A 14,349-nucleotide genomic window follows, 5' to 3' on the forward strand; every position below is an offset into this window, starting at 1 on the left:
TATGCGATACCCAAGACTCAGGGTTTGAGCCCTGAAGCTATGAAAGTCAGCATTACTCGGTACAGCAACTGTTAAACAAACAGCTGAAAAACTGTTCAGGCTTTCACTAGACATATGAATGAAACTGATCTAGATCGGACTAAGGTAAATCAGAATACAGGGTAAAGGATGATATGGTCCATATTTTTAAACTTCAACTTCTGTGTACGACCAAAGGGAGAGATGTTTATTTGATGCAAAATTTATATTTTTGGTAGCATATTATCTAATTTAACTTGTATGGTCAGCTCATTTAAACACCATAATTAACATGGAATCTGGAATAGAGTGTGAGATCTTGTTGGTTTGTACAAATCAGTGTGATGCCCCAGTACATACATCCCAGAGTAATTTGGGCAGCAAAGTAAAAAGTATTTGCAAAGTCCCTTTGGGGGACTGGGGAGAAAGGAGGAAAAATTAAAACTTCCCCATCTGGGGAATTCCTGGTATTCTTGCAAGCGGTGGGAACAACCAATTCAATAGGCTGAGCCCTCGACTTGGGGGTTCAACCTTATGAAACATTCCTGTAAAGGAGAAGCTAAGCCTACTCATAATTATGCTTAAGAGTCACCCCCAGAGAACCTCTTCTTTTTTAAATATTTCTATTGACAAATCTTCACACACAGTCCATAACATGCTGTACAGTCAGTGGCTCACAATATCATCACATAGCTTGTGTTCATCACCATGATCATTTTTTATAACATTTGCATCACTCCCCTTACCCCTCCCTCTCATTGACCACTAGTATTTTCATCTACCCAATTTATTTTAACACTTATTCCCCCTATATTTTTTATCCACATATTTTTACTCATCTGTCCATACCCTGCATAAAAGGAGCAACAGACACAAGGTTTTCACAATCACATAGTCACATTGTAAAAGTTATATCATTACACAATCACCTTCAAGAATCAAAGCTATCTTTCACAATGTGACTGTGTGATTGTGCTCCTTTTATCTACCTTATCAAGAGACGAGTAAAACATATGGAATAAAAATAAATAATAGGGGGAACAAATGTTAAAATAAACTTAGATTGAAATGCTAGTGATCAATGAAAGGGAGGGGTAAGGGTATGGTATGTATGATTTTTTTCTGTTTTCTTTTTATTTCTTTTTCTGATTTGATGCAGGTGTTCTAAGAAATGATCATGATGAATATGCAACTATGTGATGATATTGTGAATTACTGTTTATATATGTAGAATGGAATGATCATATGTTAAGAATGTTTGTTTTCTTGTCATTTTTTTTAAAATTAAAAATTAGTAAAAAAAATTAAAAAAAAAGAATCAAAGCTATCTATACAATACATAAGAATAACCTCCAGGATAACCTCTTGATTCTGTTTGAAATCTCTCAGCCACTGGAATTTTATTTTGTCTCATTTCTCTCTTCTCCCTTTTGGTCAAGAAGGTTTTCTCGATCCCATGATGCCGGGCCTCTACTCATCCCCGGGAGTCAGGTCCCATGTTGTAAGGGAGATGACACCCCTGGGAATCATGTCCCTTTTTAGTTTATGGTGTATTAGAGTGGCTAGAGGGAAGTACCTGAAACTGTTGAACTATATTCCAGTAGTCTTGAGTCTTGAAGATTCTTGAAGATGATTGTATAACTATATTGTTTTTATAGTGTGATCATGTGATTGTGAAACCTTGTGTCTGATGCACCTTTTCTCCAGTATACAGACAGATGAGTTAAAAAGTAAAGATAAAAAAATAAATAAATAGTAGGGGGGAATAAAGGGTAAATAATTGGGTAGATTAAAATATTAGTGGTCAATGAGAGGGAGGGGTAAGGGGTATGGGATGCATGAGTTTTTCTATTTTCTTATAATTTCTTTTTGGTGTGATGCAGATGTTCTAAAAATGATTATGGTGATGAATACACAACTGTGTGATATTATAAGCCATTGATTGTATAGTATGGATGGATTGTATGTGTGTGAAGATTTCTCAAAAATATTTTTTCTAAAAAGGATAAAAAATAAATGAGGGGGATTAGAAGTAAAAAAACTGGGAAGATTAAAATACTATTGGTCAATTAGAGGGATGATATCTCCATAAAAATATATATATTTTTAGTTTGTATCAGGTTATTTTTTTGTACATACCCTTGAAGGTGGGGATGATCTCATGTTTCAGATTCCCCAAATGGCAATTGTTGGTGGTCATACTATAATCTGGTTTTCAAGCCCATCAATGTTTCTTTTCAAAGAAAAGAGAGCGCTGTTCTAATACCATATGGTAATGAATGACTCAAAGTCATATTGAGTCTTAACAATGTACCTAAGCCATAAAAAGAAAATTAAATTATGTTCATTACGCTCTGGTAGAGTACATTTTAAAAAGATTTTCTTCAGAAAAATAAGTACAACAGCAACAAAAAACTGTTTCTAGTATTTCATTTCTAAACACAGTAATTCCAGAAACTACAGAGAAAGCATTAATGTGGACATAGGAGGAGGGCAGTTAAGGAATATAGGCCATATATACTAAATATTTAGCTGTTTCTTTCTGGATCTTGTATTATCCAGTTTTAGTTTCTGCTCTATTAAATCAAATTCACAACCTATTCTCCTAATTTAGAGATGAGGAACTTCTGGCCTAGGAGATAGATTCTGATGATATTACTCTGGAAATCACAGCTTGCAGCCCAGAGAGTAATCCCTCCTGGTGGGCAGCTCTGGCCATCTCATATTGAGTAGTGGCTTTTAAGACTTCAGGATTAGAGCAATTTAGGAACTTTGAACTAATCAGAGGGCAGTAGGTGATAACACTCTGAAGCCTAAGTGAATCCCATAGGATAGGAACCAAATAATATATCTTAGAACTTGCAGAACCTGTCACCCTTTATCTTTCTCTCCCTCATGCCCTTCCATTCTTCCTCTCTTGCTTTTTCTCTCTTTGTCCCTTTGTTGGGGGTTTCTATTTGTACCCTTTTGGGTGTCCCTTTTTTTGTACTTTCTTTTACCTCCCACTTCCTTTTTCTGCTTCTTGCTTTGCTCTTCCTGTTTTTTTTTCAGATGCAGCTTCATTCAGTGTTTTAACATAATTACATTACAATTAGGTATTATTGTGCTGTCCATTTTTGAGTTTTTGTATCTAGTCCTGTTGCACAGTCTGTATCCCTTCAGCTCCAATTACCCATTATCTTACCCTGTTTCTAACTCCTGCTGGTCTCTGTTACCAATGACATATTCCAAGTTTATTCTCGAATGTCGGTTCACATCAGTGGGACCATACAGTATTTGTCCTTTAGTTTTTGGCTAGACTCACTCAGCATAATGTTCTCTAGGTCCATCCATGTTATTACATGCTTCATAACTTTATTCTGTCTTAAAGCTGCGTAATATTCCATCGTATGTATATACCACAGTTTGTTTAGCCACTCGTCTGTTGATGGACATTTTGGCTGTTTCCATCTCTTTGCAATTGTAAATAACGCTGCTATAAACATTGGTGTGCAAATGTCCGTTTGTGTCTTTGCCCTTAAGTACTTTGAGTAGATACCTAGAAATGGTATTGCTGGGTCGTATGGCAATTCTATATTCAGTTTTTTGAGGAACCGCCAAACTGCCTTCCACAGTGGTTGCACCATTTGACATTCCCACCAACAGTGGATAAGTGTGCCTCTTTCACCGCATCCTCTCCAGCACTTGTCATTTTCTGTTTTGTTGATAATGGCCATTCTGGTGGGTGTGAGATGATATCTCATTATGGTTTTGATTTGCATTTCTCTAATGGCCAGGGACATTGAGCATCTCTTCATGTGCCTTTTGGCCATTTGTATTTCCTCTTCTGAGAGGTGTCTGTTCAAGTCTTTTTCCCATTTTGTAATTGGGTTGGCTGTCTTTTTGTTGTTGAGTTGAACAATCTCTTTATAAATTCTGGATACTAGACCTTTATCTGATATGTCGTTTCCAAATATTGTCTCCCATTGTGTAGGTTGTCTTTCTACTTTCTTGATGAAGTTCTTTGATGCACAAAAGTGTTTAATTTTGAGGAGCCCCCATTTATTTCTTTCTTTCTTCAGTGCTCCTGCTTTAGGTTTAAGGTCCATAAAACCGCCTCCAATTGTAAGTTTCATAAGATATCTCCCTACATTTTCCTCTGTTTTATGGTCTTAGACCTAATGTTTAGATCTTTGATCCATTTTGAGTTAACTTTTGTATAGGGTGTGAGATACGGGTCCTCTTTCATTATTTTGCATATGGATATCCAGTTCTCTAGGCACCATTTATTGAAGAGACTGTTCTGTCCCAGGTGAGTTGGCTTGACTGCCTTATCAAAGATCAAATGTCCATAGATGAGAGGGTCTATATCTGAGCACTCTATTCGATTCCATTGGTTGATATATCTATCTTTATGTCAATACCATGCTGTTTTGACCACTGTGGCTTCATAATATGCCTTAAAGTCAGGCAGCGTGAGACCTCCAGCTTCGCTTTTTTTCCTCAAGATACTTTTAGCAATTCGGGGCACCCTGCCCTTCCAGATAAATTTGCTTATTGGTTTTTCTATTTCTGAAAAATAAGTTGTTGGGATTTTGATTGGTATTGCATTGAATCTGTAAATCAATTTAGGTAGGATTGACATCTTAACTATATTTAGTCTTCCAATCCATGAACACGGTATGCCCTTCCATCTATTTAGGTCTTCTGTGATTTCTTTTAACAGTTTTTTGTAGTTTTCTTTGTATAGGTTTTTTTGTCTCTTTAGTTAAATTTATTCCTAGGTATTTTATTCTTTTAGTTGCAATTGTAAATGGAATTTGTTTCTTGATTTCCCCCTCAGCTTGTTCATTGCTAGTGTATAGAAATGCTACAGATTTTTGAATGTTGAACTTGTAACCTGCTACTTTGCTGTACTCATTTATTAGCTCTAGTAGTTTTGTTGTGGATTTTTCCGGGTTTTCGACGTATAATATCATATCATCTGCAAACAGTGATAGTTTTACTTCTTCCTTTCCAATTTTGATGCCTTGTATTTCTTTTTCTTGTCTAATTGCTCTGGCTAGAACCTCCAACATGATGTTGAATAATAGTGGTGATAATGGACATCCTTGTCTTGTTCCTGATCTTAGGGGGAAAGCTTTCAATTTTTCTCCATTGAGGATGATATTAGCTGTGGGTTTTTCATATATTCCCTCTATCATTTTAAGGAAGTTCCCTTGTATTCCTATCCTTTGAAGTGTTTTCAACAGGAAAGGATGTTGAATCTTGTCAAATGCCTTCTCTGCATCAATTGAGATGATCATGTGATTTTTCTGCTTTGATTTGTTGATATGGTGTATTACATTAATTGATTTTCTTATGTTGAACCATCCTTGCATACCTGGGATGAATCCTACTTGGTCATGATGTATAATTCTCTTAATGTGTTGTTGGATTCGATTTGCTAGAATTTTGTTGAGGATTTTTGCATCTATATTCATTAGAGAGATTGGTCTGTAGTTTTCTTTTTTTGTAATATCTTTGCCTGGTTTTGGTATGAGGGTGATGTTGGCTTCATAGAATGAATAAGGTAGCTTTCCCTCCACTTCGAATTTTTTGAAGAGTTTGAGGAGAATTGGTACTAATTCTTTCTGGAATGTTTGGTAGAATTCACATGTGAAGCCGTCTGGTCCTGGACTTTTCTTTTTAGGAAGCTTTTGAATGACTGATTCAATTTCTTTACTTGTGATTGGTTTGTTGAGGTCATCTATTTCTTCTTGAGTCAAAGTTGGTTGTTCATGTCTTTCCAGGAACCCGTCCATTTCATCTAAATTGTTGTATTTATTAGCGTAAAGTTGTTCATAGTATCCTGTTATTACCTCCTTTATTTCTGTGAAGTCAGTGGTTATGTCTCCTCTTCCATTTCTGATCTTATTTATTTGCATCCTCTCTCTTCTTCTCTTTGTCAGTCTTGCTAAGGGCCCATCAATCTTATTGATTTTCTCATAGAACCAACTTCTGGCCTTATTGATTTTCTCTATTGTTTTCATGTTTTCAATTTCATTTATTTCTGCTCTAATCTTTGTTATTTCTTTCCTTTTGCTTGCTTTGGGGTTAGTTTGCTGTTCTTTCTCCAGTTCTTCCAATTGGACAGTTAATTCCTGAATTTTTGCCTTTTCTTCTTTTCTGATATAGGCATTTAGGGCAGTCAATTTCCCTCTTAGCACTGCCTTTGCTGCGTCCCATAGGTTTTGATGTGTTGTGTTTTTGTTTTCATTCACCTCGAGATATTTACTAATTTCTCTTGCAATTTCTTCCTTGACCCACTCGTTGTTTAAGAGTGTGTTGTTGAGCCTCCACATATTTGTGAATTTTCTGGCACTCCGCCTATTATTGATTTCCAACTTCATTCCTTTATGATCCGAGAAAGTGTTGTGTATGATTTCAATCTTTTTACATTTGTTAAGACTTGCTTTGTGACCCAGCATATGGTCTATCTTTGAGAATGATCCATGAGCACTTGAGAAAAAGGTGTATCCTGCTGTTGTGGGATGTAATGTCCTATAAATGTCTGTTAAGTCTAGCTCATTTATAGTAATATTCAGATTCTCTATTTCTTTATTGATCCTCTGTCTAGATGTTCTGTCCATTGATGAGAGTGGTGAATTGAAGTCTCCAACTATTATGGTATATGTGTCTATTTCCCTTTTCAGTGTTTGCAGTGTATTCCTCACGTATTTTGGGGCATTCTGGTTCGCTGCATAAATATTTATGATTGTTATGTCTTCTTGTTTAATTGTTCCTTTTGTTAGTAGATAGCGTCCTTCTTTTTCTCTTTTAACTGTTTTACATTTGAAGTCTAATTTGTTGGATATTAGTATAGCTACTCTTGCTCTTTTCTTGTTGTTATTTGCTTGAAATATCTTTTCCCAACCTTTCACTTTCAACCTATGTTTATCTTTGGGTCTAAGATGTGTTTCCTGTAGACAGCATATAGAAGGATCCTGTTTTTTAATTCATTCTGCCAGTCTATGCCATTTGATTGGGGAATTCAGTCCATTAACATGTAGTGTTATTACTGTTTAGATAATATTTTCCTCTACCATTTTGCCTTTTGTATTATGTATATCATATCTGATATTCCTTCTTTCTACACTCTTCTGCATACCTCTCTCTTCTGTCTTTTCGTATGTGCCTCTAGTGCTCCCTTTAGTATTTCTTGCAGAGCTGGTCTCTTGGTCACAAATTCTCTCAGTGACTTTTTGTCTGAGAATGTTTTAATTTCTCCCTCATTTTTGAAGGACAGTTTTGCTGAATATAGAAGTCTTGGTTGGCAGTTTTTCTCTTTTAGTAATTTAAATATATCGTCCCTCTGTCTTCTAGCTTCAATGGTTTCTGCTGGGAAATCTACACATAGTCTTATTGGGTTTCCCTTGTATGTGATGGATTGTTTTTCTCTTGCTGCTTTCAAGATCCTCTCTTTCTCTTTGACCTCTGACATTCTAACTAGTAAGTGTCTTGGAGAACGCCTATTTGGGTCTAATCTCTTTGGGGTGCACTGCACTTCTTGGATCTGTAATTTTAGGTCTTTCATAAGAGTTGGGAAATTTTCAGTGATAATTTCTTCCATTAGTTTTTCTCCTCCTTTTCCCTTCTCTACTCCTTCTGGGACACCCACAACACGTATATTTGTGCGGTTCATATTGTCCTTGAGTTCCCTGATCCTCTGTTCAAATTTTTCCATTCTTTTTCCTATAGTTTCTGTTTCTGTTTGGAATTCAGATGTTCCATCCTCCAAATCACTAATTCTATCTTCTGTCTCTTTAAATCTACCATTGTAGGTATCCATTGTTTTTTCCATCTTTTCTACTTTGTCCTTCACTCCCATAAGTTCTGTGATTTGTTTTTTCAGTTTTTCTATTTCTTCTTTTTGTTCAGCCCATGTCTTCTTCATGTCCTCCCTCAATTTATTGATTTGGTTTTTGAAGAGGTTTTCCATTTCTGTTCGTATATTCAGCATTAGTTGTCTCAGCTCCTGTATCTCATTTGAACTATTGGTTTGTTCCTTTGACTGGGCCATATCTTCAATTTTCTGAGCGTGATCCGTTATCTTCTGCTGGCATCTGGGCATTTAATCAGATTTCCCTGGGTGTGGGACCCAGCAGGTTGAAAGATTTTTCTGTGAAATCTCTGGGCTCTGTTTTTCTTATCCTTCCCAGTAGGTGTCACTCGTGGTGCTCGTCTGTCTGCGGGTCCCACCAGTACAAGATGCTGTGGCTCCTTTAACTTTGGAAAACTCTCGCTGTGGGGGAGGGTCGTCAGCCGAAGCGGCTTGGGGGAGTGCCAATCCGAATCTCCCAGCCGGCCCGGGAATCCGCACGTGGGTAGGGTCGCCGGCCTCCGCGGCTTGGGGGAGCGCCTGTCCAAATTTCCCAGCCGGCCGGGGCGCCAAGCGTGGTGGGGGGGCGCCGGCCTCCGCGGCTTGGGGGAGTGCCTATCCACCGTTCCCAGCTGGACTGGGAAGCCACGTGTTTGAAAGGGACTCCGGTCGCCGGTCTCCGCAGTTTGGGGGATCTCCGATCCAATTCTCCCAGCTGGTCCAGGGGGCCGCGCATGGGGGGAGTGCCAGCCGCCGCGGCTTGAGGGGATCGCCTGTCCAATTCTCCCAGCCGGCCCGGGAAGGAGGGAGGGAGGGACTCCAGCCGCCTGCCGCCCCGGCCCGGGGAAGCGCGCACCCCTCAGCGATCTCACCGCAGCGGGTTCTCCCAGCCAGTCAGCCGTTCCAGAATGGGGTACGCTGTCTTCTTGGTCTCTGTCGTGGCTTCGGGAGCTGTTCTGTATCGTTTCTACTTCCCTAGTAGCTGTTCTGGAGGAGGAACTAAGACCCGTGCATCTTACTAAGCCGCCATCTTCTCCGGAAGTTGCTCTTCCTGTTTTGTAGCATATATTCTCTTTTCCTTTTTCTTTCCCTCTCTTCTCCCCTCTTTTCCTTTTTGTTCTGTTCCTTTAGTTCTTTCCTTCATTCCCCATTAATTATTTACCATATCACATTTTAAAATATATTTTAGAATTAATTTTCTTTGTATGCTATATGGCGGGGTCACATTTCATTATTTTTCCATGTGAGTATCCCGTTATTGCAGAACCATTTGTTGAATTTTTGTTTGTGTGTGTTTGTTTTCTGTCTGGTATTTCTGGGGGGAAGTGCGTGGACCAGGAATTGAACTCAGGTCTCCCGCATGCAGGTGAGAATTCTACCACTGAACTACCCTTGCAGCCCTGAGAATTAATAAATTTTTGATGTTAATGTTAATTGAGTAGCAAGTTGGTTATATTTATTACTCTAAGGAGAGAACTTTTCCTATTTAAATAACATTTTACAAATGGCTTTTGATTGAAAAGTTTTTTTTTTGTCATAGCCCTCAGAGAAACAAGATTCCCTTCCTTCTTCCATAAACATAATTGTATCTTTTGTTGCTGTTTATCCTTAGGTTTGATGTGTAGACACTAACTTTTATGTATTTTGTTTCATGTCCATTATTTTTTTACTTTTGAGAAGCCAAAATCGCTACTTAAGTTTGAAAGAGAGGTTATGGGTAATATTTAAGATTTGGGTTTGGGGTTCTACATGCCACATGTGCAGTCTGTATCAGAAGCTCTCATGAAGAATGACAGAATATGGAATTTTTAGATAGTGGAAATCTCTTATGAAGAAACTTTTTTATTTTAGACTAATGTATGCCTGATATATGCTTTTCTTTCACCCTATCCAAACAAGGATTTAAATTTTGTTTTTAATTACTTTCTTGTCCCAAAAAATGTAATATGAAGCCCTTCTCAGTTTGGTAACTTTTTATTGATTAAGGTCATCAATGTTAAGAAAGCAAAGGAATGAATAAGTGAATGAGCAAGCGAATGGCTAGATAGATGTTTATAAGTCTAGTAATATCTAAGTTTTTGCACCTTTTCAGCTGTCTTTTTGCATTTCAGGTACTGACACAAATCCTTTGATTCTTTGGTAACTAAAAGTTTAATTATCTTTCTTAAAATGTTCATTTTCATTAGAATGCTATTTAATATTAGGTATTAACTTTGACAGCTGTTAATGCTGCTTTTCAATTAGGTGAAGTATATTCTTGGTATTGTGCCAATGAATTGAATATGTTTGCATTGGTGTGTGAATTAAACTGTTGTTTAAATCTTACCCATCCATCATATGGGTGATAAAGCAGCCAGCTGGTTTTGTTCATGTGTTCACCCCCAGCCCCCAGCAGTTTTTAAACATTGGAAAATGGCTTCCTATTCTAGCAGGAGAACTAAATACAGATTTATTACAAAATCCTCTTGTTGTTACTTCTTTAGACCACCTAGAATTTAAATTGGCAGGCACTACTTTGGTATAAAATGCTCTTCATGGACAACATTAATATTTTAAAATCCCTTTTACTCCTGCAGATTTCCAGTAGACAGAAAATCTAGCTCTATTTACCCTTTGGCTAATAAATGCTATTGAATTATTATTTATCTTCTTTAGGCAGAGGCACTTCAGGTATGAGATCAGAATTGCCACGTTAGGCAACCATTTAATTTTAAAATAAAAAAAATTTCAACTCAAAGGGGAAACGAAAGTGCTGATACTAGCAAGAATTTTGGAACTGAGTCAGAAAATCTAAGTTGTATCTCTACCTCTGACTAACCAGCCAGGTCACCTTGAACCTAACTCTGGACTGCAATGTCCTCTTTAAAGTCTCGAGTTTAGCATGATATATTCTGTACTCAGGAAAACTGGAATCTTCTTCTTTATCAGCTATCCACATCAGCCTGGCAGTTCTGAGGTCATTCTCCAGTTGCATTTTTCATCTTTTTATAATCCCTTAAATCCTTGCTTGGCTTTCATTGCTAATTCTTTTCCCTAGGAATTTGTATTAGAGACCCTAAGGGATTCCTACCTTTTGGAGCTCATGAATTTAATGAAAAGTTGCTTAGGTTTGGATGAAAAATGCAAGAAATAAAGGTCTGGTTTGAATGACTGTTTCTGTAAAATCAGACTGTTTCCATCATGACTAGTGTAGCTTTACTGTTTCACAGCTTTGAAGTTAATACATTGAGTCTTGGTATGGCAAGGCATCGTTGTCACCTTCTCTCCTTAACCATGCTAGTATTATTCCACTTACTGCTTGTTCTAAATGTTCTTTTTTTGAAAACCTAGAATGATTAAGCAGCAAGGCTCCATATCATAAGAAAAGTTTGCTAGCTTGATCCTCAATTACATTTTACAGTTTTAAAAATTTCATTGATGTGAAATGGTTTGACTTGCACTGAATTAAAATTTACTTTTCATTGTTTGCTAGGATATAATGTAAACAGTGATAAGTGGCCTCAAAATGTTGGGAAATACTTTAGCATATGTATTATTTTAATATAAAAGCTAGCTAGAGCTAGATATAAATAGCTCTTCATTAAAGGGCACCTAGCACTATAATAAAAAAGGTGGACAATAACAAATGTTGGTGAGGGTGTGGAGAAATTGGAACCCTCATACACTGCTGGTAAGAATGTAAAATGGTGCAGCCACTTTGAAAAATAGTCTGGCAGTTCCTCAAAAGGTTGTGCATAGAGTTACCATATGACCCAACACTTCCAAATCTAGTTATCTACCAAAAATAAATGAAAATATATATCCACACAAAATTTGTTCACAGTGTTCATAGCAGCATTACTTATAATGGTGTCAAAGTAGAAACAACCCAATGTCTGTCAACCGTTGAATGGTTAAACAAAATGTGGTATATCTGTACAATGGAATACCATTAAGAAATAATGATGATGTACTTCATATGCTACAAGATGGACAAAACTTGAAAACATTTTGCAAAATGAAAGAAGCCAGACAAAGGGCCACATATTTTATAACTCCAATTATGTGAAATGTCCAAAACAGGCAAACCCGTACAGACAAAAGGTAGATTAGTGGTTGCCAAGGGCTGGGGGAATGGGTAGTGACTGCTAATGGGTGCGGCATTTTGTTTTGGGGTGATCAGAATGTTCTGATATTACATGGTGGTGATGGTTCTACAACTCTGAATATAGTAAAAACCATTGAATTGTATATTTTAAAAGGGTGAATTTTATGGTATGTGAATCATATCTCAATAAAGCTGTTATGTATATATAAATGTTAGCAACTATATTACTATAACTACTTAAAAATATAAAAGTATATTTAAATTACAACTTAATATAATACCTGGATACATCCCAGAGTATGTTGGGCAGATAATTAAAAAGTATTTGAACAGCCCCTTGAGGGACTGGAGAAAAACTATGAAACTATTAAACTTGCCCACCTGGGAAACCCCTGATACTCTCTCAAATACTAGGGACTCCCAAGTTAATAGGCCAAGCCCCTGATCTTGAGACTTGCTCTTATGAAACTTATTTCTGTAGTGGAGAAGCTAAGCCTACCTATATTTATGCCTAAAATTTGCTTCCAGAGAACCTCTTTTGTTGGTCAGATGTGCCCTCTCTCACTCTAAGCCGAACTCTGAAAGTAAATCATTACATTCCCCTCCTACGTGGGAAATGAAGTCCAGGAGTATGAGTCTCCCTGGCAACATGAGACATGACTCCCAGGAATGAGCCTGGCCCTGGCAACGTGGGATTGACAATGCCTTCCTGACCAAAAGGGGGAAAAGAAATGTTAACAAAATAAGGTATCAGTGGCTAAGAGAGTTCAAACAGAGTCCAGAGACTATTCTGGAGGCTACTCTTACACATGCTTTAGCTAGACATTGCTAATTGCCATGGTTTGCCAAACTCCAACCAACATCATTCCTGTTAACCCTAAAGAAAACCCAGGACTCTGAGATCCTACAAAAATTGCACACACTTAAGTTTTCAGAAACCTAAAACCTTCAGATAGTTCGTAGGCCAGATAAGTCCTGAAACCCAGAGGTGCCAGTCTCTCCAAGAATATCAAGCAGTTCCATCACCCTATCCCATATTTTTGACACCCCTTTTCAACATGAAAAAAGTTAGAATGGGCATAACCCAAATATCCCTAAAGATTTGGAGAAGCATCAAAGGAGAAGGAGGAGTTATAACAGAGAAGTTAGGATTTAACAAATGAGTATGACTACAGAATCATTATATTGATATTTCATTTTAGTCTCCAGTGTCTTGGAGCAGCTAAAAGGAAAAAGCTGAAATTGTGGAACTGTAACCCATACCAAACTTTGAAATCTGTTGTATAACTACCTATTAAAATGTACTTTGAAATTTATTGCTTTTTTGTATATATGTTGTATTTCACAATAATATATATATAAAGTGTATTTAAGTTACATTTTATGTGGTTCTAACATATAAGGTATTTGTCTTATTTCTGTTTTCTTCACTTTTCTTCTTTTTAACAGGAAAACTGAAACTGTAATTGGCCTTTGATTTTTACAGCATTTTTCTGGTCTGTGTTTTAGAACTTCTCTCTGATATGAGTGTGTGTATGTGTGTGTGTGTGTGGCAGGGGAGGTATACATACATATATGTCCTTATTTTGGTTTTAAGTAAGTACTTGAAAATGTTTTTTAAAAATTTATTTGCCAGTAGGAAAATGAAGGAAGCCAAACCATAGGAAATTTATGTTGTTAAATTATAAAATAGTGAAATGCTATTCTCAGAGTATGAGTTATCACAGATTTCCTGATTTTCTTGGTTAATCTTGGCTCCTTGAATGAGAAAAACATTTACACTTTATAAAAATATATCATCTCTATTTCTTCATATCAGCTGTTTCCATTATAGAGCAGGATGGAATGAGTACCAAAACACATTGAAAATATGGACAAACATTAAGGATGTATTTGTACAAGAGAGTAGGTGAGTTTCAAAATACAAAGGAAGGGAGAAAAGAAAAAAAGAAATGAGGCAGTCACTGAAGAAGGGATTAAATTATTTCCAAGGGCCACCCAAGCATTTTATAGGCTTCCCCTCTAGGGATTAAACTGTGAAAACATTTTCTAAGTCTGGCTGCTATATAGGACATTTAAAGACAGATGATGTGAATGACCATTGTACCATATTCTTAATATAGTATGCACTTAGAGGTGTGTTTTCTTGACCAGGAAGTGGTTTCCTTTAAAGGTACAAGGAACACACAGTACCTGTGTATGTGTGTGTGTGTGCAGATATTTATATGTATACACACACATCTTTTTAATCCATTCTGTCACAAGAAGAATTATGGTCTTCTAACCTTTTTGTCTCTTACAATAAAGTTTCAAGTTTGGCCCTGTGATAAGTACACTTGATTACAGGAGCCAATCAAAGTTGATATATTCAAAAGTCCACTGGTAATGATTAATGGTCTCCTAA

General features: G+C 37.0%; 1 protein-coding gene across 1 annotated transcript in view; it reads left to right on the forward strand.

Moving 5' to 3' along the window:
* Positions 1-14,349, forward strand: part of AMMECR1 (AMMECR nuclear protein 1) — a 143,953-nt gene that overhangs the window by 99,195 nt on the left and 30,409 nt on the right. The window lies entirely within an intron of this gene.

The sequence above is a fragment of the Tamandua tetradactyla genome, chromosome X, assembly GCF_023851605.1.
Source record: "Tamandua tetradactyla isolate mTamTet1 chromosome X, mTamTet1.pri, whole genome shotgun sequence".
NCBI classification, from domain to species: Eukaryota; Metazoa; Chordata; class Mammalia; order Pilosa; family Myrmecophagidae; genus Tamandua; species Tamandua tetradactyla.